The sequence below is a fragment of the Pezoporus wallicus genome, unplaced genomic scaffold (genome assembly GCF_028554395.1).
Source record: "Pezoporus wallicus isolate ANWC-B61680 ecotype Strahan unplaced genomic scaffold, APGP_CSIRO_Pwel_v1 contig_5087, whole genome shotgun sequence".
Taxonomy (NCBI): Eukaryota; Metazoa; Chordata; class Aves; order Psittaciformes; family Psittacidae; genus Pezoporus; species Pezoporus wallicus.
In genome coordinates, this window is record NW_026642916.1 from 849,471 (window position 1) to 873,135 (window position 23,665).

The window sequence follows — 23,665 nt, forward strand, 5'->3', positions numbered from 1 at the left end:
CATTGATCTTATTCATCACTGTCCTGGGTTTAATTTTACCATGATCATTTTGAATCTCAAACCTGGACTCCAAACGCTTCCTAGCCCTTACACTGTAACACCCCTCTCTAAATTTTAACAAATATTTTTTCTATTACAGAAGGTGCTAATAAAAAATGAGCTAAGACTCAACCCGTAACGAATGCCTTTCTAACATTTTCATCTCAACATCTTGCGCCTTTACCTCTTGGTTACTTGCTTCTGAAATGCACAGAGGTCAGTGGAAAAAACTCTCTGAAGTCAAAATGTATCACAGCTGCTGCTTCTCAATTACCCAACAGTCCATGAAAAAAATACATCAATTTGATATGGGTTGTTCTTGAAAATTCATGTTGGCTGTTTCTTAAATCATTAATTCCCACATTAAATAGAAACCAGGACAAATTATTAAACATTTCTAAAGGCATTTATGCCAATAATATATCTACAGTTTGCTTTTTATTGTGATCAACAAAACACAGGTTTTTGCCACCAATTATTTGGTTTCCTTTCAAATTTTGCAGCTGGCCTGTACCTTCCTTTACCTTTCTCTTTTACGGCAAACTTCAAAAACCTATTTATTGCAGATTTCAGATGAGAGATTTGGATTTTACCCTATACGGCTGTGCTATTCCTTTACACTTATCTTTTAAAACACTGGTAGCCATCAAACCTCATGACTGCATCTAGCTGGATTCATGCCAGTTAAAACTATCAACACCTTACTTCAAAATTTTTATCTTTAAAAATCAATATTCACAGCACTATGTTATAGATACTGCGTAGATAGTATCAATGAAAACTATTTAGTCATATTTACTGCACAGTTCTGAAGACTTCAAACAGTATGCAAATACATAGGGCATCTAAATGCAAAAAGTCAGATGCAGCATTTAATGAATACATCCCTTAATGTTGCACAATAATTTCAAAGTAGTGTTTGTTTAGGCTGGATAGTCTAATAAGATTTTATTTCTTCAACTGCTGTAATTTAATTTTATGGAAAATTATCTCCAAAGCCAGCGCCCACAACAAAATTAAGCATACAAAACTTCTAGATAATCAGAATAAAACTGCTCTGAGAAAAGCAATTATCTAAATAGTTCCATTTCACTGTGCACAGGACTCAGTGGAGTTTTTCTGTTTGTGTATTCCTGAGTGGCAGAACATGGCATGGGGGCTAGAGCACAGCCAGGACTCACCTGTGACTCAAACTCAGTTTGATACTTGTTTCCCTAGTCCCTTATCTTCAATACAATGAAATAATAATTTAAAAAAACCTACTCCATGAGAATGGCAACAGTCAACTGTCCACAAATAAACTCAACAATTAACTTCTTTCACGCTGCCTCATGGCCCTGATTGGAATATTATGTATGATTCAGATCATGTGGGTACACGAAGAACTTTTCTTATCTCTTTCTACTTCTCAGGCACTACCACTGCCTGATCTAGTGACAGCACAAAATTAATGTCTTTGTTGTGGGAAACTGATTGTTTCCTTCTCTTACCATTTACTATAAATAGAAAAAATTCAGGATTTTTAACCAGGAAGAAATAGGAGAGGGTGGAACGGCAATGGGATGACTCCACAGCTAACTTTATAAATACCTTATATATGGAAAATAAACAAAACATAAATTAAAACATTTACATTTTCCTTATAATTTTTTCAGAAGTTGAGCATGAACAAGTATAGCAAAGCTGCAGCTTAATGCAGGCTAAAATATTTTTTTCAGTGACAAAGGCTTCAGAAAATATATTCCACACAGTTTTTCAGAGATACATCCCTAGTGTGAACATTTCATTTTCTCTGATTATCATAATATCTGCATGCTTAATTCACCACTCACAAGAGCAGATTGGTTTCTGAAAGTGGGAAAGTAATGGCCAACAAAGTGAATGCATTCAAATCCCTTGCCACTAAAAATCAATAAACTGACCAATTTTGAAGCTGAGCTGTTTTATTACACAGTAATGAAGCTTAGAATTTTGTAAGACACTTTCTTAGATTAATCAAATGATTCTGCAAACATATACAGATGTCCAAAATTATTATATGTAAGTGAAAAAATTTTCAAGCCGTGTATAGCTGTACCTGAAATTAGCTCACTTTGTGCTTTTCATATTTATACTATCAAAGTGGTAGAATGGTTTCACTACCTGAATCAAGGAACTTCACTTTACTCCTGTGCGATAAAACCCACTTAAATATCAATAAAGCCACAAACATTATTTACTTTACCTTGTATTTATAGAGACAAACTCAAACTGCTTCAGAACATCGTTTTTACATAAATAATGCAGCTTTGTCTAACACCAGCTGTTAAAGGGCTTGTTTTTCTTCAAAATTCAGAGAAACTCTTTCCTTTGAATGACTTCACCCATGCGCTCTGTGTATCTTAGAATTTTAACATTCATTATTGTTGGACTTTTCAATACTGCCACTCAATGAACAGAGAGGTTGTCTCTTCCTTATTCCATGAAATAGGCCTGAAGGTAAATTTCTATTCCCTATGATGAAGTATAAATAAATTCATTCTACCCCATGGCCCCGTAAAAATAATTAAGATGTGCTTCCATTTGGTGGAAGATGCAAACATTTCTATAGCAAGGCAGAGGAGACAGATGTTTAAAACTGCTTACAATTTCAGAGACATGATGGCATCCCATCTGTGATGGGCATCCTGATGTTTCCCTGGGAAACATTACGTTATTTATCCCATCTAGAAAATATGTTCTATGAAACTGTAGAATTTATAGATCCATTTGTCTTGTATTTCTTCATTTGCTCATTTTAATCTTAGAATGTATCAGTAGCGACTTACAGCTTTGTTTTGAAGTTTGATGGCTACCTCCATGCATAATTACATCATTACTTTTATTCAAGTCTCCACATTTTCAGGTTTGCCATATAGAAAAGGGAGAGAACATTTAATGTTCCTTTCTCCCAGAACACTCGAGCTTTTCCCAAATTTAGTTGCCGCTGATTGCATTGCTTGCTGCCTTTCCTTTCTTTGCCTCATTAATTTCTGATATCTGCTGCATGGCTTACTGAACAATAACATATGGTCTCTGATCTCCCACCCTCTCCTGCAAACTTTTCAAGAACACCTAGCAAAAGAAAACTAATTTGTTTGTAGGTTACCTCTGGAAGAATTACATTACATTTGGCAGAAGTGTGAATACTCACTCAAGGCTAAACGTTGTTTGCACAACAGAGTGAAACTGAGTTTCACCTCAATATATTTGATCATGCATCAGTAAAGGATAGGTATAGTTTGACTTCTGCATATCGAATATGGTTAGGAGTACATATCACCATTACAAAAAAAATACCTTACGAATGTATGCCAGTAGTATATTTTCCAATTATTCTTCTTACATGTTTAAAGATTGCAGTGATTCCCTCAGTTCCCCAACACTTTCATGAAGAGTCCCTGATAACATATACCTTGAGATATTGATATGCACTTCTACACATCTAAATGGAGATTTGCACATATTTGAGTTCTGTTTCAAGAGGGCTTTCTGAGTGCCTTATGAAATGTTCTGAGAAACATGCAGGCATGCTACCATTTCAGAAGGTGCAGGCAAGATTGAGGGTCTGCATGCTAGTTCAGCAACCAAACCCCAAAACTGAATCTACAGTCCAACTGAATTTTATATATTTTGCCAGTGAAAAGAGTTTATTCTTATATTTTGCATAAAATGTTGACCAATCAGAAAAACATCTTTTAAAAATATGTACATGTACATGCAGACAAGGCTTCATTGCAAACATTTGTGGGAAAACAGGACCTTCTATTTCAATGACATTTTCATCTCCCCTGGCAGTTTCACTTCTCTCTGTTTTTAACTGTCCGGTGTGGCCACATTCTTGAAAAACTGCTCATATCACTAATGTTACCTGCAGACAGGAGATCTTTGGTAACGTGTAAAAGAAACAAATGTGTCAAGTTCTATGTGCTCAATTCCATCCTCTGTCTCATATGCAAGTGAAAAGCTTTGCAACACTTTTTTTTTTTTTTTTTAAACATCAACAAGCCTGCTCTCATTTCTATTTGACTACAAAGTCTATGAGCTTATTTCCTTTAAAATAAGTTGAACTCTGGCTTCTTAAGAGGCATCTATCTCTTCTTTTGTCATTTTGCCCTTCCTAGCAAAACCTTCTGTATCTGCTTTCCTGAATTTTATTCAGGATAGAACGCTTCCTGAAGATTTTAGTTTTATCTTAGTTTTGTAATTTGAACGGATTGTAACTCGTATAAATGTTAAAATACTGCTCTACTAGAAAATTAAATATATGCTTATGTAAGAAATAAAAAGGCGCAAAATCCACCCAAGCAAAATCCCTATGCAACAGAAGACTTCATGATTTTTTTGGAATTAACATTTTGCACAACATTAATATAGAAATGATGGTTATGAGTTTTGTCAGTTTTGACCAGAGTATTAAGTCCACAATCTTTTCTATCATTTTTTTCCTACATGAACCAGAATTTGAATTCTTAGAGAGAAGGTGCAGAAGACTTCACAGAGCTATCCATACCTCTTCATATACACTCTACCTGAAACACAACAAACTTGCTCCTTAGCCGAGAATCACGCTCAAGATGATTCAAGAATCACCTTAAGAATCACCTTTTACCTTTATGAAAAGGAAATCATGGCCATCCATACACAAAACTGAAGCCCATTTACCATGACATGAGTAATTCTAGAATTTTCCAGAAAGAAATGGTCTAAAAAAAAAAGATGGTGAAGAAAACTAGAATCCACTAAGGACAAGAGAAGATAATTATATAGCACATACAAAAGGGATGGCTTCTGTGTCACATTTTGTCAGTTACCACGCTTGGTGTTTCGATATTTTAGCTGCACAAGATGGTTTACCCATCACAATAATTTCCTGATTTGAGAGGAAGCATTAAATAGCTAGAATTATTGTTCATATAATGATTCAATAAGTAGGCTTCTAGGGCTCATCCGCTGTCTGAATTTTGAGTTAAACAACAAAACTGTAACCCTGTATGCAATTAATTCTCCAGCATTACAGCAAATTGTGTTGTGAGAGTATTCACCTGACTGTGACTGCAGGAACTGACTGACAAGGCTCTTGACTTCTCCAGCACTCTAGAGCAGCCTTTGTTAGCAAATTCTTCTCCCTCAGCCTCTCTGCAGCAGTCACAAATAAATTACAGCCTGGATTCCCACACATACATGGCTAAAGCTGAAGCTGGATAAGCTTTATATCACTAAAATTCTATACAATCAAAGCAGTAATGATAGCAAAAGGACATTATTCAAGCAGTGTCACCATGCCTAAAAAATCTAATAGTGCTACTAGACATAACTTCTGAAGAAATTCCCGTCAACAGTACGGAATATTTTTTCACACTTCTAAAGCCACTGCTGAACCATTTACACTCTATGCCTCAGGAGTTTTAGTCAAAAGAATGAATTCAGTATATGAGTATTTAGATTTCCATTCAAGAACTGCATCCTAAAACATGGTTATAAGCAGACATTTCGCTATAATAATGCTTCTCCTGTGCTAGAAATTTTTGTTCTCCATAGACTTTAGAAACCACAGAAACACAAAGGAGAAATCCCCATTTATTTCAGCATGAGTTAAAGTAGTGTCTGCAAATCTTGTAAATTCTATCAACCTAACACAACTTAAAATCCAATACAAATGCAGGAGGAATGCTTAATTGTGTTTTCAAACCTGTGTCATTGGGCTGTCATGTAAACTATAATTTAGGAATCCTACTGTTACCAAAACTCAAACCTGAAGAACTCCTTGTCTCTCCTGGACTTATGTCAAACAGAAAAGTCAGGATTGACCCATAACTTAAGCACCCTTAGTACAAGAAGAAGTAGTAAGCATGAATGCCCTTATTCAGTCATTTTCTAAGCAAAACTCTTAGGGTACTGCAAAGCATAGTATCATAAAGTATAACAACATTAATACAATTTCAGAATTTACAATTCATTAGAAAGTTCAATTTAAAAGCATTCAAAAAATGAAGACTTTTGTCTTTCCATCATGTGTATCTTCTCCTTGGAAACATTTTACTTCATTTTGTTGTTGTACTTTCTCTGACCTACACAGAAGTATCTTTGTAGCCTAATTAATGTCACACCTTAATTAGAGTAGCTATTGAGTGAACTTCTCACCATTGCTATCTCCATTATACTGGGGAGCCTTCTCTCTGCATGCACACATTTTAGACAGTGACATATGAAGGATGGGTTGTGAAAAGGCAAGAAAGCTTCAGATCCAGCAAAAGAATTATGTCAGAAAGTGTTTGAAAATATTAAAATATTTACAAAGGGTAAAGCAAATCCCTTCTTGTAACACTAGAACTCGCTGGCCCTTGATCAAATGGGCCTAAGTTAAGAAACAGTATTTTTCTCATACTCTGCAATTGTTAGCAGAAGCAGAGTCAAAGTATTTTTACTGGAAAGTCATTTAAAAGTTCAAGAAGTAATTACATAAATTAATGGAATAACGATCTATGAAAAACCTTTATTAAACCACTGTTTTCCACTAAAAAAAAGTCACAATCTCTGTACTGCTGATTGTAGAAAGCTGAGACTATTTTTGAGGAAAGACCACTGCATACTTATCTTCTTTCTTGGTTATTTTCCTAAACATCTCTCCTAATCACTGCTAGAAATAACAAACTGAGTTAGGAACACCTCATCTCTCAGTCAGTATGATCATTCTTCTCAACAAAGCACACAGACCTCTACTTGCCATGTGTCTTCACAAGCAGGACACTACTACTCTTTTGGGCATTCTTGACTTCCAAACCACAAATTCAGTAACCGTGTTCCTTCTGGGTTCACACAGACCTCAGATTAAACTATTGCTATTACTGGTATAAAAGCATCAGCAGCTTTGGCTTGGCTTCTTTCTCATTCTGTGTCATATTCACCTCTAAGACAAGGAAAAATACTGGGCACTCTATACCCAAAGAAAAATTATTTAGCTGTTGTTTAATGTTTCTTACACTTTTTAGTAATAGAACATTCTTCTTCTTTTTACACTAAAAAACTCTTTAACATCAAAAGGGAACATATCATAAATATGGAGCAAATAATTTATTGCTCTGAAGTCTTAATAATCTAATCAAAATACAACAACAAATAGCTATTATCAGTTACTATAATGCATACAGTCAGAACCCACCTTAACTACTGAACACAGAAAAGCCTCAAGAGTCAAAAGGTTTTTAGAGAAACACTTAGTGTTACCTACCCAGTTTTCTATAGGGCTTCTCCAGCTCACCCCATGATGTTCTCCTGGGTTCTAAGGCTGATGCTGCCAATCTTCTGCAGAAGTGGGTGGAGGTGTCACAGTAACATCTGTATGTTTTCAGTGGGGGCCAGCAGATGAAGACCCTCCTACTCTGCCTTGGTATCTGCTTGAATTTACCCAAATACTCTTTCTTAACACATTCTGTTTTCTCTTCAGATTTCCAGATAAAGCCTGCAAAAAATTATGGCATTCAATTTCCATTTTTGATACAAAACCTTATACTAAGATCATTTAATCTGCCTTTCCATTTCTTGGCTGCAAAAAGGCCTTAAAACACTATTTTTGAGAATATTTGGGAAATGTGTGTACTATGCATGGCTCATAATAAGGCAGGGTTCCATTTACAAGTTGGTTTTGTTGCATTAGTGTCATGCATCCACTAAGTAGTTATCTGGGGCATATGCAGGATGCACATACACATCTCACATATACATACAGTATTCTATGTCTAGAAGAAAATATAGATTCAGGTATCTTGTGAGTCTATTTCCTACTTTTCATGACATATAGCTTATAAACACATTTCTCTACAAAAATAAAAGACATCCAAATAAGCTGGTCAGTTTATTGAAGAGTCAAAACCTAAGACTGCAGAAACATATAGCCCAAGAAAAACAGTATACAAGTCCTCATTTTATAGTTCATATTCAAAATTTTGACCCTTGTTCTACTTATTTATTATGCAGAAAGACTACAAATATGATTTTTCCAGCATGCTCTGTTTATCTGAATGTAAGAGTGGGTTTCTGCTTCTTTCTACCTGAAACAAAATTACGTAACATGCACTGAAAGTTTTCCCAATCGCCTTTGAAAAGGTGGACTAAAAAAAGCAAAGGGTGCCAGACAGATCTCTGCACAAGATGCTAACCAATGAACATATGAAGCTGCAGACTCATCGTTGGAAAAATTTATATCAGCAAGATGATTTGTATCCCTTTGTGTGCAGCTACAGAAGCATTATTGAAGCTTCTCCATGATGTACTTGCACCCCGTTAAGTCTTGCTGGATTTATAACAGTGATTGGAGAACCTTCAGAACTTAACATCAGACAATAAACTCAACGTTAAGGTGCTTATCAAAAATATCACACCTTTTGCTACTCTCTTTGCTGTGACTTGTATGTTTCTTGTTTCCCCACTTGCTGTGATCACTGTTTCAATGCCCTTTTTCCCCCACTCTCTCTGCCAGAGACAACAGCAGTATTCCATAAAAAGCTGACAGTTTTCTGGTGTCCCACCCTCTCTCATCCCCTTCCTCCTCTCCTCAATTTACACAACTATATGTATAACCCACTTCAGTCCCTGGTTTATCTTCCTCCCTCGCAGGTCTCCAAGTTTGAATTTTCAAGTATTCTGACATCTAAGCAAGACAAATCCTCAAATGTGTCAGATTATCTTGCTTAGCTTATAAAATACTGAAGAGCTCAAGGGATTGTTAATGGCTAGAGAGCCTGTTGTTTACAGGCTGTGGTTTCAATACCAAATCATGCCCACAATGGCCCTGAGTCAGTTTTATCTGATGCCTGTTTCATGAGGACTCATAATGCGAGTTGTTGAGCTCAATGTCAGCTTTTACAATCGATGATCACAGCTAGCACTTCTGTTGTCAGTCTTGGGGGAAAAAAAGGCTGAGTGCAGAAATGGAAAGTAAGAAAATTCTCTACAGGTACAGAGATCCCTGAAGCAGCGAACACTTGTGCTACTACACCTACATGACACAGTGCAGCCCAGTGTTACACCAAGTTGCCATCTTGGTACACAGCTATAAATATATCAAGCTAGCTTTATTAACTCAGTCATAACATCTCTCTAACAAAGGTGTACTTCTTCAAGTCCTAATCTGAACCCCAAGTTTGTGCATCTTTCTAGAAAGTGCACACACACTTGCAGAATCACCACAAGGAGGGTTGTCTTTATACTGGGGAGGATTGCTGGGGGAGGGCTGCCTTTGGTTATGCTTGTGTAACCCCAGACAGCAGCCTGGAGCTCTGGTGATGTCATCATCAGGACTTAATTCACCCAACACAAACACTAGTATCACCTTTCCTTAAACAAGTAAAACATGTTTTCCTATCCTTAAGACACATGAAAGAAAGAACCCCTATATTCTCTCAAACATTACCTACAACTGAGTTGTTCAAATGTGTGTTTGCTTATGTCAGAATGTACTTGATCAAAACAAGGGTCCACCAAGTTTGCTGTCACAGCTCCAACAGCAAGCAGTGTCAGGTATTAGAAAAAGCATAAGACACACAAATAGAGTGGTAGAGCTAAATGCTCCCAGCTTCCATTGTTCTGTCACTCCTGAACGTCTACACCTGAAGGCTGCATGTGAACACTGGACTTAATAGCTACCCATGAACCCTACCTATACCTGTGACATCCCTCATTTTTAATTATATAAAAAGGATCAAATGGCTATGTTAGTGGAATTATACATGTGTATTAAAATGTATACAAAGAACAGTAACCAGGGAACAGAATAAAAAACCCAAACCATTAAAAAGCTCCCTAATTTTGCAACAGAATCAAATTCAGACTGGTTATATCCAACCAGCTCTTCCCATCAAAATCACTCCCATTCTGTCATCTACCCAACAAAAGAGGAACTGGATTACTGTACTTAAGAAGAAATTGTCCTGTCACTGTTCCAGAGTCAATTAAAACATGTGGGAGGAGGGAAGGGATGTAGAGATGTTGGGATTATTTTTTTATTATTTTTCCCCCAGTTAAAGTTAACTGGAAGAAGGCACTTTATTTAAAACAGACAATTTTAGACCTCTCCTGAGGAGACAGTATGAATAGCTCACAGCTGCCTTAAACCTTCCTGAGATATGCATAAACTACATTTTTATTAGAGATGGATTATACTAGCAGCTATCCAGGAGGTTCAAATGCCTAACCACTGGAGACAATCAGAAGCACACAAAGATCTCTGCATAATGAACATAAATATCCTTTCAAATAGAAAATCATAATCTAGTCAGCTGTAATCAAGTCTATATTGTGGCATAAAGAATTTTAAGCAGAAGAGCAATAGATAGGAGAAGGAATAAAAGAGAGGAACAAAAGAAACTCAAATGTTTCTTCATGAGCACTCCGTTTTAATCATTTTTTCAATAAAATAGTTATATATGATAATTTATTACTAGCTGGTTTCTTTCATTTCTTAAGTACAATTCTAACACTAACAAGGTAATCCTTGCATCCTCATATTTGAAATCAAAATTTCTTTCCAGAGTTTCAAAGTGAGTCTAGGATTTCAGAATACATTGTTGCATACATACGCCTCCAAAGCATACAGAAAGTCACTGCCTATTGTCAGCACTGTGGAACAGCCTCCGTTCAGAATCCTTTCAAACAAGGGCAAGTTCAGTGCCAAACCTCTGCCCAGGTAAAGAGCTGGATGCCAGAGACACCTGGATCAGCTTTTATCTGTTCTTCATCCATCCTGACCCCATTTTCTGCCACATAACTGGTGGTGGGTGAACTTTGGCAAGTAACTTCTCAACAGCAAAGAAATAACATCCCCATTTTGAATTTTACGTGACTGTCTTGTGTGACATTCAGAAAAGAGGATTGTACACAAAATCTGGCACCAACCTACAGAAGAAAATTCAGCCTACTTCAGATAGTGTTTGTCCATATTTCAGTAAATTCATAGCCTAAATATTCCAAAGAACTGAAAACATATTATGATATCCATTGATCCAGAACAGATGTCACCTTTGGTTTCTTGGCAGCAAAATCTTTTGAGAGGTATTATTTTTACTGGATCTCATGAGCAGGAATTAAATAAAACAGAATAGAACAAATGCATTTGCTCCTCGAGAGAGTCCTGCTGCAGAAGGAGCACATTGGTAGTTGCAACTGAATGTACTGTAAAATAGTTAGAAGAGCATTTGGAAATATTTATTGCAAAGACTTCCCTATGATAAGCCAAAATATTTTCACAAAAATCAGTTGTTCATTGAATGAGTATCTTGTGCATCCATTTTATGCCTAAGAATGACACATCTCCAGTAAGTGCTATTTAGGGGGCACAGTTAAATGACTTCCCCACATTCTTGACAGCACCTCCAAAATATGTGAAGAATTTCTACTATATCACACAGCCTTTTTTAGGATAGATTGCGGTAATTACATCTCAATGCAGAATTGAATATTTAAGTAATACATAAAAAGTCACAACAGTCTATTCACCCACATATTTAATACTTTAAGTGTGAAAATCATCAAACATTTATTTGAAGGATAAAAATTACTCCAATGTAGGTATCAGAAACCTCACAATAATATTCATTAAGGGCTTATTTCTATACAAAATGTATAAATAAAGCCACTTTAGAAAGACTGCATTAAAAAGAAAAAAATACAAAGAGAAAAATGAAAGCCCAAATAGAACTTCAGGTCAAGCTTAGCCATGCATGTAAATCTAAGTTACACACTAAATGAGTAGGCTGCATTGCAAACTCTTTTATCCATTCATTCCACAAGTGTGATGATATTTCCACAATCTTATTACTTTATTACTAACAAATCTAAAACCTAATTAAAAAAAAAAAGAAAAAGAAAAAAGTGGGTGTAACACTACATAGTTTGTGGATTTTGAGAGCATGCTGGAAATGCTGCTTAAAGGAAACTTTAAGGAAAGAAAAAAACCCACAAAACAAAACAACAAACAAAAACAAAAATGCAGAGAAAGAGAGGAGAGGAAAAGTTCTGTCATGAAATAAAACTGTCTTAATAGTCGGACCACTGTGCTCTGCATTAGTTTCCCAAGATAAATGCTGAAAGCCTTACCACTTGATTAGTTAAAACAAAGCACTAGCAAATGTACATTCTGAATTTATCAAGGCAATCTTGCACCGGATGAGATTTAGCTGACTGGTATAATATGCATTTTTCCAATTCTAATTTCTGTGACTATGAAAATACTGCATTTAAAATGGAAATGTATTATTAATGGCACCTACAAAGCTTAATAATTTACTATCAGGTTTTATGTTGCCTAAACAACTCAGTATATCATTTTTTTAGTACATGCAGATCCCAGGAGAGTCTAACCAACAGAGGGAGTGGGGAAAAAAACAAAACAAAACAAAATCACTTAGCTCTTCAAGAACATAATAGCTATTTACAGTCACAGGACAAGTACAGAGTAATAAAGAACAGCAGGTTCTACAGCTTGTAGGGCAAAAGCAGAACTCTGCTTTGAGAAGAGGAGGAGACACATAGCACTGCTTCAAGTTAAAAAAAAAAGAAAAAGCAGGTTTACATGTAAGATCCCTGCCCATGGCAGGGGGGTTGGAACTAGATGATCTTAAGGTCCTTTCCAACTCTAACAATTCTATGATTCTATGATTCTATGACACACTCAGATGACATGAATTGATCCAGGTCTGCCATCTTTGAAAGGGCAGCTTTGGCTATATAATGTAATAACATACTGCATATACAGTCAGAGAAATTTAATTTGCAATCATCTAATCCATCTAGTGCTGATGTTCGTATTGCTGAGGGAGATCACTTACAGACAACTCCATATCTCACATGGTTCTTTGGGGGGGTGGTGTGGGGTGTGGGGTGTAGGGGAAGTGGAGAAAAAAAAAAATAAGAAAAAAGGATCTGCTACTTAAACACAAGAGAATGCAACCACCGCTTAGCTTCAAAAACACCCTGAATATGAAAACAAACAAACAAACAGCACTTAATAACAGGAATAGAAAGCAATTAAACTCTTTTAATGGAAACAGCCTGACAAGAAGATAATAAGACAAAGGCTGGATACAGCTACACAGCATGGATATGGTATCTGATATCGTGCTATTCCCATTAATATGAAAGAGAAAAATATCATAAGATACTAGTTTATTTACAGTATGTACTTGTGACAAGTCTCAGGATGTTTTGAACACTCGTCATCTCTGTATTCACATATATGAAACTTTATCATCTTTCAAACTATGTTCCACATTGGATTCCTTGATGGAAAGGTGGTGAGCACAGTCGACTTCATGTCTGCCTCTTAACAAGGACAGTTTGACAGCCTGCAGGGAAATTTTCTACTTCTACTCCCCCTTGGCCATTAACAAGGCCATGGAACAGATTAAGATAAAAAAAAACAGGCTTTCAACTCAAAGAAGCTGGGGCTGCCCCGACCCTGGCAGTGATCAAAACCAGGCTGGATGGGGCTTGGAGCAAGCTGGTCTAGTGAAAGGTGACCCTGTCCATGGAAGGGGTTGGAACTAGCAGATCTCTAAGGTCCCTTCCAACCCAAATTAGTACACAATTCTATGATTATTAACCACAGTGACTGGGTTTCTTCTTTCCAGAACACAGGTCTATGCAGGGAATCCTCATCTGCTAACTCAGAACACCTCTGTGCTGTCAAAACTGCATAAAGGGACATAAATAGGGTCTGCATGCCATGTAATGTATCACATTTCATAAAATAAATAAATCTTTCTTTAATCACAAAATGCTATGTTTAAAGCTATTCAATTTCATTTAAATTCAGAGCTCTAAAAACATCCATTTCAGACAGACAGGAATATGCTGACTTAAAAAAAACATGATTTATTTTATTTTGTAGGACTGCTTCACTAACATCAGCTTTTCAAGCCTGCAGCCACCAGGAGCGTAGGGATCAAAAAAGAGAAAAACAAACCACACACACACACACACACACACACACACACACACACACCCGCAAACACACACACACCCCACACGCACCCAAGTAAAACAAACAAACTGAGCAGCTCAACTCTTAAGTGACAAAATACAAAGGACTGGGTAGGTGTCATTTCCCCTTTTGGAGGCCTTCAAACAGCAGCCTTGTGGAAAGCACTGAATCCTTAATATGGACAAATCATTTGCATTTAAAACAAAAATTTACTTATAATTCAGCAGCCTTTCTGCATCAAATAGTCTAGGGGGACCATTACATAAAGCCACCCACTCTATTCTGACACTTAGCTTACAGGAAGAAAATACAAAAAACTTAAAAAAACTAAAAACTTCCATTGTCCTAAAAATCACTACGGAGCACTACCAATCACTGACATCTACATGCTTTCACTCCAAAATCACAGAGCTACTTGACCGAGTACACTTCTGTCCTCATTCAATACAGTGGGCAGATTCTATCATCCCACATTTCAAAAATAAATGGTGTCAATGAAGTGAAACAATGCAAGACTGTCAAATACCTCTTTACTTTACACAAATTACACCTCCTTCTCTGTTGCTCCTAAAGACAGAAGAGTACATTCTGGAAAGCATGCATGCGACGTTTTGCAGGAATGCAGCATGTTTCCTTCTTACACATTGGCAGTTTGAGAAAATAAAGTTGTATCAGCTGGCATCCTCCAGCCCTCAGCTCTCGCATCCAGCAGAACCTTCTTGCAGGCTCTTTTTCCACCCTTTCTAACCTCATTCCCCTTTCCACACAGACACACGTTACAGTAGGGACTGGAGGGCAAGAACTAAAGCCCTAAGCATGCATTAAATTAACTCATTTTAAATTCACAGGTGCATGGACAGACCAAACTATTTAAGAATTGCTCTCAGGGGCAATATTTTATACTGCCACAATGTTCTATTTTCACTGTAGTACATCTCCAAGTGAAAAGGCAGTAATTTAGCTTAGCTCTAACCTGATATCGCACACTTGTAATTAAAGGGAAATATTTAAAGAAGGACACAAAAAAAAGATGACTTTTTAAGCGCATGAAATGGGCCTGTCCTGAGATAGCTGTTATTATGTAATTGAACACCTATCAAAGCATTTGACAGACAGAATTTTTTAATTGTCTCTTCAAAGTCAGTGTTATACTTCAGTCACAGTTAACAGAATCTGGTTGGAAGGCATGGAAAGCTTCAATAGTGCTCCATCAAACAAGAGAAGCCGGTGATTTCCAATGGTCAAACATAGATCTACAGATCTGACATACATACACACAAACATAATTAGTACACATGCATATAAAATACACACTTTTTGATGAAAAGCTGATATCTTCTGACTTCTGTAGCCACTGAGTTACCAGAACTGCAATTCCTAAACAGGAGTATCTTTTCGGCGCAAGCACAGCCTCCTATTGACACAGAAATGGTCATACTCTATTAGGTGTTTAACAATTAATTTTTTGGCTTATTTGTACCACAGTGATTCCTCTTTTTAAGTCAAGGCAACCAGCAGAGTTGCTCCATAATTAATCTTTTAAATATAACTTTTGTCTTTTTATTTTTCCTCTCTTTTTTTAAATATGTATGTATTCAAGTGGTGTAATTGTAAAATAAAGTCCTTCACTATAGTGCATACACCCAGGGGGATGAAGATAAGGTTGTAGTGGGAAAAATTAACTGTGAATTTCTTGTGTATAATAAATAACAATTTAAATGCTATATTAATTTTCATATATTTGATTCCTTAATAGTTTTAATTGAGAGAGACCAATTAGTGAGGAAGAAAGTGCCTATTAGCCCACAATAAAAATAATACATAGAAGTACTTCATTTTGTAAAGATGCCTCTGCTGGGTTTTACTGAAATTTCCACTTAGGGAGACTGCTGTTGTTTTTAACCTGCTTTTTGAAAACTGAAGAAGTTTGCATCAATTATACAATAAAACTTGAGGAACTTTCAGGAGTCTGCAATTTAAATCAAGTTGTGTCTTCACAAGTAGATGCAGAATTCAAAACAGACCATTGTTGATATATTTAAGCCTACATGACATTCTGCTAGGTTTTTCCTTGCTATTTTGTTTAACCTCTAGTAACTCACAGAGCAGGCTATTAAGAGAAAGTGAACTATCAGAGTGAGAGAGGAAGCACTATTTTGATGAACAAGCACTTTAAAAATCTTGTTGAGTATTTCGGTTTCCCACTCGGCTACTCCTGAGAGCAGAAGAAAGGAGAAACAGCAAAACTTTGCCTGAAAATTGGCACTTAGTTTTAACAGCTAAAATTATATTCTTAACAAATAAAAAGTATTATAATGCAGTGCTATTTTCAATGTGTTTTTATTCTCATCCCACACACCTCCTCCCCTTTTAACTCTAATGATGTTTCTACTGCCAACAACTCCTCAAGCGGAAAAGAATCCATCCTACAGAAACATATTCAGGAAAAGCATAGCAACATTTTGAGAAAAGAAGAATTATCCACCCCAGTTTATTAAGACCAAATAGAAACATGCTACTAAATCCCTAGGGCACAAAGATTAATAAAACATTAGTAGTCTTTGCCAGTGTTTTCCTCCTTCAGAGCTATTTTCTGCCATGGATGTTTGGACATTTTCAGTGATGCCATTACTTCTATGTGGAAGGAAGATTAAAAAAAAAATAATAAAAGTGTAAATATGCATAAGAGCCATTTCGCCTAACAGCTGCATCACAAGGATATGTGAAAAGAAAATCTTTAGAAAGACACTGAAAGTCAAAAAATGCGATTGTGCTCAGCTAATTTCTGACAACTTACCAATGTCATGACTTGTTAATTAGCAGTGCTGAATGAATACAGATGTATTAAGCTGTGACAGGTGAACTTCATAATCCTCACTTCACAATATGGGCAAATATCCACTCATAAAACTTGCCTGTTAGTCTTCCCTGGATCCACCAGCTTCTAACGCGTTCACTGTAATTTGCCTTCCCAGATGACTGCAAGAGATGACTCTCCGGTGTGGGGAGTGAAGGCGATAAGATTTGCATGAAAAAGAGTTTGGGAATGAGCTCTGAGGCCTTGGTGCTTGACAAGCCCTGCGGTGATGAGTTGGAACAGTTGAAGGATGGGGAAGGTAAACAGGCAAGCCTTGGGAGGAGGGGCCAGGATGTAGTTGTGGCAGGAATCTCAGTTGGAGGCCAGAGGATGTGGGGGTTGTGAGAGGGTCTGCAACATTGTGATTGGACTATTTACCTGGAGAGTTTCACAGTGGCCAAAGAGATTGAACGTTGTATGTATATGCAGGATGGGAAAGTACCGAACAAGGGGATAAAAAGAGCTTGGTGGTAATAAACGAGGATTTGAGTCTCTGCATCAACTTGAGTCCGTGTTGTGAAATGCCACACTCTGAGGCAGTTGTTCTAAGGAAAAGGGCATTATTTTTGAAGGTGAAGTTTGTCCACAAAGAAAGATGGTCTGCCTACCTGGAAGAGATTGCAAAGCAGACTACAAACTGCTATGTCTTTTTTAAATAAAAGTATTTTACTATGAAAAGCAAATGCTTAAAATTTTAAAATAAGAACCAGTATCTGAACAACACTCTCAGCACGCAGTTGTGCTGTCACAACTGGTTTTGTATCTTCAAGCGCTCCCTTGGTATGAAGATTTTATAAAGAGAATAAAAAGGAGACAAATTTTTAGAGAGGTTCTTTTATGTTGGCTTGGGTTGTTTTCGTGGTTTTAGTATGTTTAAATATGGTTTGGGTTTCCTTTAACAGAACCTTGTATACTTCCTGGGCAGGCTGGTAATGTGTAACAGGAGACACTGAAAAGACACCTTAGAGAATACTAATTGAGAATAGAGCATTATTCAACAATAAATAAATAACTCGAAAAAAAATGAAGAAAAGGATGACTTGATAATGGGATAATGATACACACTGCATCAAAGCCTGCTAATTGAAGGTTTGCCATGACCAGTGAATAACATTCATTGTAAATGTCTTCAGAAATATAATACCCTGCTAAAAGAAAATGATCAAGAGGAAAGAAAATTGTAAAGGAATGAAAATTAGTAGACTTTACATACTAAAATATAATGGTAGTTCTCAGAGCCTAGAATGGCAGGCTAATTTTCCAAATTAGACTGGTTAGTTAATTGCATACTCCAACACGCCAAGCTTTTCTGAATAATAATAAAAATGATCACAAGTTGGATAAGGAATAAAAATCATCTAAAAACTATAGTAGCTTGAAGACATGCATACACAAACCAGAAATGACAGAAGCAGCCTAGCAGAGCTTTACTGTCTATATAACTAATCATCTGGGGTTCAAAACTGTCTGCAGGTTTAGAAAAAAAATGTATTTTTTTTTAAAGATGCTTGAATTTTTCCCGTAAAACTGAAGAGCAGCAAACACAGCTTTGACACTGAATAATAAGAAATATTATCAATTTGGAAAAAAGTAATTTTTTAATATATATGTAATACATAACATCCAGTACTGTAAAAATTCAATCGCATATATACCTGTCCTTGAATCTGATTGTGGGTACTTGCAAATGTAGTGTTGTCTTCACAATGAGACACATACATGATTTAAGAGCAAACTGCAAAATTTGCTATCTTTGATTTTGCTGTCACAAGTTGCCAGAGAGGGAAAATACTTCAATTCTTATAGAACCATACCTGGAAATGTTACAAAGAATGAGAAGGATATATTTAAAAGATATTATTAAAGAATAAGATATGCATTATCTTATTCTTATATTTACCTTATCAATATGCATAAAAAAATGATTTTAAGTATTTTGCTACTTTATTCTATTTAAATATCCCTGGTATCTGCTCATCACTAGACAGAATAATGTCCTATAATATTAAAACAACTATTTCAGAACAAAGAATGGAGAAGAGCATAATTCTGAGAAAACACTCTTTCAAAGAATGCCATCGGTGTGACAGCCTAGGAGCATTTAGGATGCATAAACTAACCAGATCTGGACATACACAGAAAAACCAAAACAGATTCCTAATGAATGCTGAAAACCATTAAAATTAACCAGGCAGGGAAATACCCACATTGCAAGAGACAGGATTTATGTGGCTGTTCATAAAGAAACATAGGAAAAGACATGCAAAAGATGACAAACTAGCAAACTGCTCTAAATGAACCAATTCAAAACCTCGGAACCCCAGAAGGGTACAATCAGTGAAACTGAAAGAAGAGTATTAAAAGAAAGTGCTTATCAACATGAATCCAATTAACTTTTGGAAATCTTTTTCACAAGGTATAACTGAGGGCAAGAGATTAAAAGGATTAAAAATACTAATGCAAATGCATATAGATAATGAAGGAATCCAGAACTACAACAGCAACTTAATTCAGAATTCTGTTTATTTCAGAAGTGCAAGTAATCTTTCATCGTCTAAGAGCTACTTTTGTTGGACACCATAACATCTTAAGAACCTGAAAGTGCACAAGTCCTGATGAAATCCATCCGCAGGTCATGAAGGAATGCTGGAAGGAAGGAATGCCATCCAGAGGGACCTCCACACGCTTCTAAGGTGGGCTGATGCAAACCTCATGAAGTTTAACCACGACAAGTGGAAGGTCCTAGACCTGCGTTGGAGCAATCCCAGGCACAGCTACAGGTTGGGCAAAGAAGAGATTCAGAGCAGCCCTGTGGAGAAGGACTTGGGGGTGCTGGTCGATGAGAAAATGAACATGAGCCAGCTTCAGGGTGCACTTGCAGCCCAGAAAGCCAACCGTATCCTGGGCTGGCTGCATCAAAAAGAGCGTGACCAGCAGGTTGAAGGAGGTGATCCTGCCCCTCTACTCTGCTCTTGTGAGACCTCACCTGGAGTATTGTGTGCAGTTCTGGTGTCACCAACATAAAAAGGACATGGAACTGTTGGATCAAGTCCAGAGGAGGGCCACGAGGATGATCAGGGCACTGCAGCACCTCCCGCATGAAGACAGGCTGAGAAAGTTGGGGCTGTTCAGCCTGGAGAAGAGAAGGTTGCGTGGAGACCTCATAGCAGCCTTCCAGTATCTGAAGGGGGCTTATAAGGATGCTGGGGAAGGACTCTTCATTAGGGACTGTAGTGGTAGAACAAGGGGCAACAGGTTCAAACTTAAACAGGGGAAGTTTTGATTGGACATAAGGAGGAAGTTCTTTACTGCAAGGGTGGTGAGGCACAGGTATTGTTTGCCCAGGGAAGCTGTGAATGCTCCATCCCTGGCAGTGTTGAAGGCCAGGTTGGACAGAGCCTTGGGTGACATGGTTTAGTGTGAGGTATCCCTGCCCATGGCAGGGGGTTGGAAATAGATGATCTTAAGGTCCTTTCCAACCCTAACTATTCTATGATTCTATATTATTTCTACATGATCAGGAAAAACATTTTTTCCTGTGCTAAAGCAATTAAACCATTAAAAATAAGAATAAAAGAATTCTTCTGCTTTGAGCATACTCTACAGCAAGAGGAGCAGCACACGAACTAAATGTGGAGTAAAAGAAAAAAGGCCAATGAAGACATGCAGTGGTAAAATTTCCCAATAAATTCTGATTCAAAGATTCCTAGACAAGAGATACATGATCTCTGTTATTCATGTGATCAGACTAAATTAACCGAAGGATCCCTATCTCTCTTTAAAACCTATCAACATCATTAGTTTAATGGTCCACTAGGGCTTCATAGCGTATCGGAGGAAGATAGCAAGGATTTTGCCTTCCCTACTACTGGCTACATTCAGAATGCAAATACTTTGGGAAAAAACAAAGCTTACATAAAAGTACCTATGTAATTAATCCAGCACCCCTTAAAGACAAGATCCCCACAGTGTATTATTCATTAACATGTTGTCTAACTAATCCTAGGTATGTCAACAGTTCAGCTTCCAAGCACTTCCCCATAGGGATCTTTCAGGATAACACAACACCATTACAAAAGTTTTCTTCATCACATTGTAGGACAGATCTAAGTTATCACAGTGTATGTTCTGATATACAGTCTGATTATATTCTTCCAGTTCCACAACTCTGCCTGTGATTACTATCCATCAGAAATAATTTTACAAATCTGTGCATGGGGGCAGGGGGAACAGTCTGAGAATTCTTCACATTCTTAAATCTACATTTAAACTTACATTCATAAGATGGAAAATTCAGATAAATTAGCCACCTCTTGTGTTTTCCACAACTATGAATATGACTTTGGCTTCCAGATTAAAAAAAAAAAAAATAAAAAAATAACTAGATGTGTATGATAAGTACAAAGACACTTGGAATTCCCATCATAAACTCAATCTAAACTGACATGAGAGGTTTCATTATATTTATTTGCTTGAAACAATAGTTAATTAAATAAAAACCCCTTTTTAAATTGCCTATATGATTTTTAAAAATGTTTCATCCTTTAAATAGTCTTTAGTAAATAAGGTAACATTATAGTCTAGAAAGGATATTTGTCAGGATGAGTGGCAACATAAAAGAATCATTCATCCATCAATATCCGTGCAACACAATTAAGTACTGTAAAAAAGAAAGAGGCCTCCCATAGAGCACGTCATTCCTCCTTGTTTCAATTAGAAGCTTAGCAAAAGATAAGTCAAACACTGGAAGCATTTCCAAAGTGGTTCCCAAGATGCATAAATCTTCCTTGGCTTCCTCTGGAGCATCATAAGGAACTGGTACAAACTCCTGGCCCAGTGTCAGCTAATACAGAGTAAACCCATCTTCATCCTTCAATACCTGCCATCACTTCTCAGATAAGACACAGGGTAGGTGATAATAGCTGAGGTATTTATCAGAAAGGGTTGAGCTCTTTCTTGGTCAGCCCCCTAACACACAAATATTGATGGGGAACTGTATTTTCTTCACTAGCTCATCCATTTCTATAAAGAACAGTACTTTCTGGTGATTTTTAACATTCTCAAGGAATCACTAAGTGGACTGATTAGAAACATTTTACGTATCATGAATCACTGGTTGAAACATAAAGTGGATCTAGCTGATGCTGCCCTCTCTAGCACATACTAGTAAATTAAAACATGCAATCAAAACAACAAACAAAACCCTACTTGCCAAAATAATATGTTGCACACACTCCTTTGGTATGAAAGAAATTATAAATGATCATATAAACTGATGAATAAATGAGAAACACCTTGATAATATAGAGATAGGTGAGATACAAAAATCTAAGCTTCCTAGTATTTTAATACCTTTGTTCCAGTATCTGAGAAATATCAATCTTCCCCCTCAGAAATATCAGTCATATTAACAGATAAACCTTCTTTTATGAGACTGCTAAAGTACAAAACACAGCACAGACATTGGCTATAGAGCTTTTCATGGAAGGAGGGGGAAATCAAATTTTGAATAAATAACTCTCTATTAAAGGAAAAACCATGTAATACAATAAACTTCAAGAAAGGAAAAAGGATAACCTAAATGTTCCTTTAAAAAAAATTAAAGGGTTATGCATTCTGTGTCTGACTATTTTCTGATATATGAAAAAAAAAACACTAAAAAACATTGGTCAGACAAGGCAAGCCTCTCACAGATACACTGATTTCAACAAAACGTTCACCAAGAAAATTTTACTTTGCAGTCCAGATGAATTTCTGGTCAAAGGCCACAGGAGAGGAGTGCCTCCTTTCCAAACAGGAAGACTGACAAATCCAGGTGCTGTTAGGCTGAGAGAGAAAATTTTCTGTCTCATTTACTTGTCTTTATGTATCAGCCTTTGGAGTAAGTTTACAGCTAGGCAGTTTTTTATTTTGGTTTGGTTTGTTGCTGTTGTTTTTTGTTTTTTTTTTTTTAATTGAAATAGCCAGTCATGCAACAATATTAAAATATCTCAATGAAGACACAGTGGTTTTGCAGAGTAAACAGAATCCTTGTATGGTAAATAAAAAAGGTCAGCAGAGAAGTGGCAAGATCTGTAGTAGAGATTTGCTCTGCTCTGCCTATCAAGATAATTCAAATAGTAGGAGTTTGAAAACTTGTCCCTCCTTGAACTAGAAAACATCAATAAAACCAAAATCAGCCTCACACAGAGAACAAGGATTGTATGTATGATAGAAATTAGCACACCATGAAGCCAGAAGGTAGAACAGTATTTTGAGAAGCAGATCTTTTCCAACTAAGAATGTGCTACTCTATACCCCAAAGCATTGAAAATTGAGACTAGAACAACTTGTCTGCCTTCTATGAGCTGCACTTCCCCTGATCTGATTGCCTTCTTGTCTAACACAGCCTGCACCCCAGCAGAGAGCTTCTAGCTACTGCCAACCTCAAGTGCCCTTCATGAATCCTTCTTTCCTTTCCCTCCAAGTTCTCTCTCTTATATGTGCTTCCTCACTGTGAGAGGTGACTCTGAAAAGCTTAGCCTGGGAACAGCACTGTAACAAGATTTGTGGTTTTCTTTCCTGTCCCCCATCACCCTTCTCCTCCCCACCCCATTTGCCAAAGTTAATCAGTGTTGAGCAAGCATACACTTAATGGGTTATTGGTGGTGCCTGAATACTGGAATTTCAATGTAATTCATCCTTCAACAGGATCCTATGCTATCAGATCCTTACTTCTCAGACTAAAATTAAGAGGCAAACAACACAGTAAGAAAGGAGTTTTCTCAGAGTAT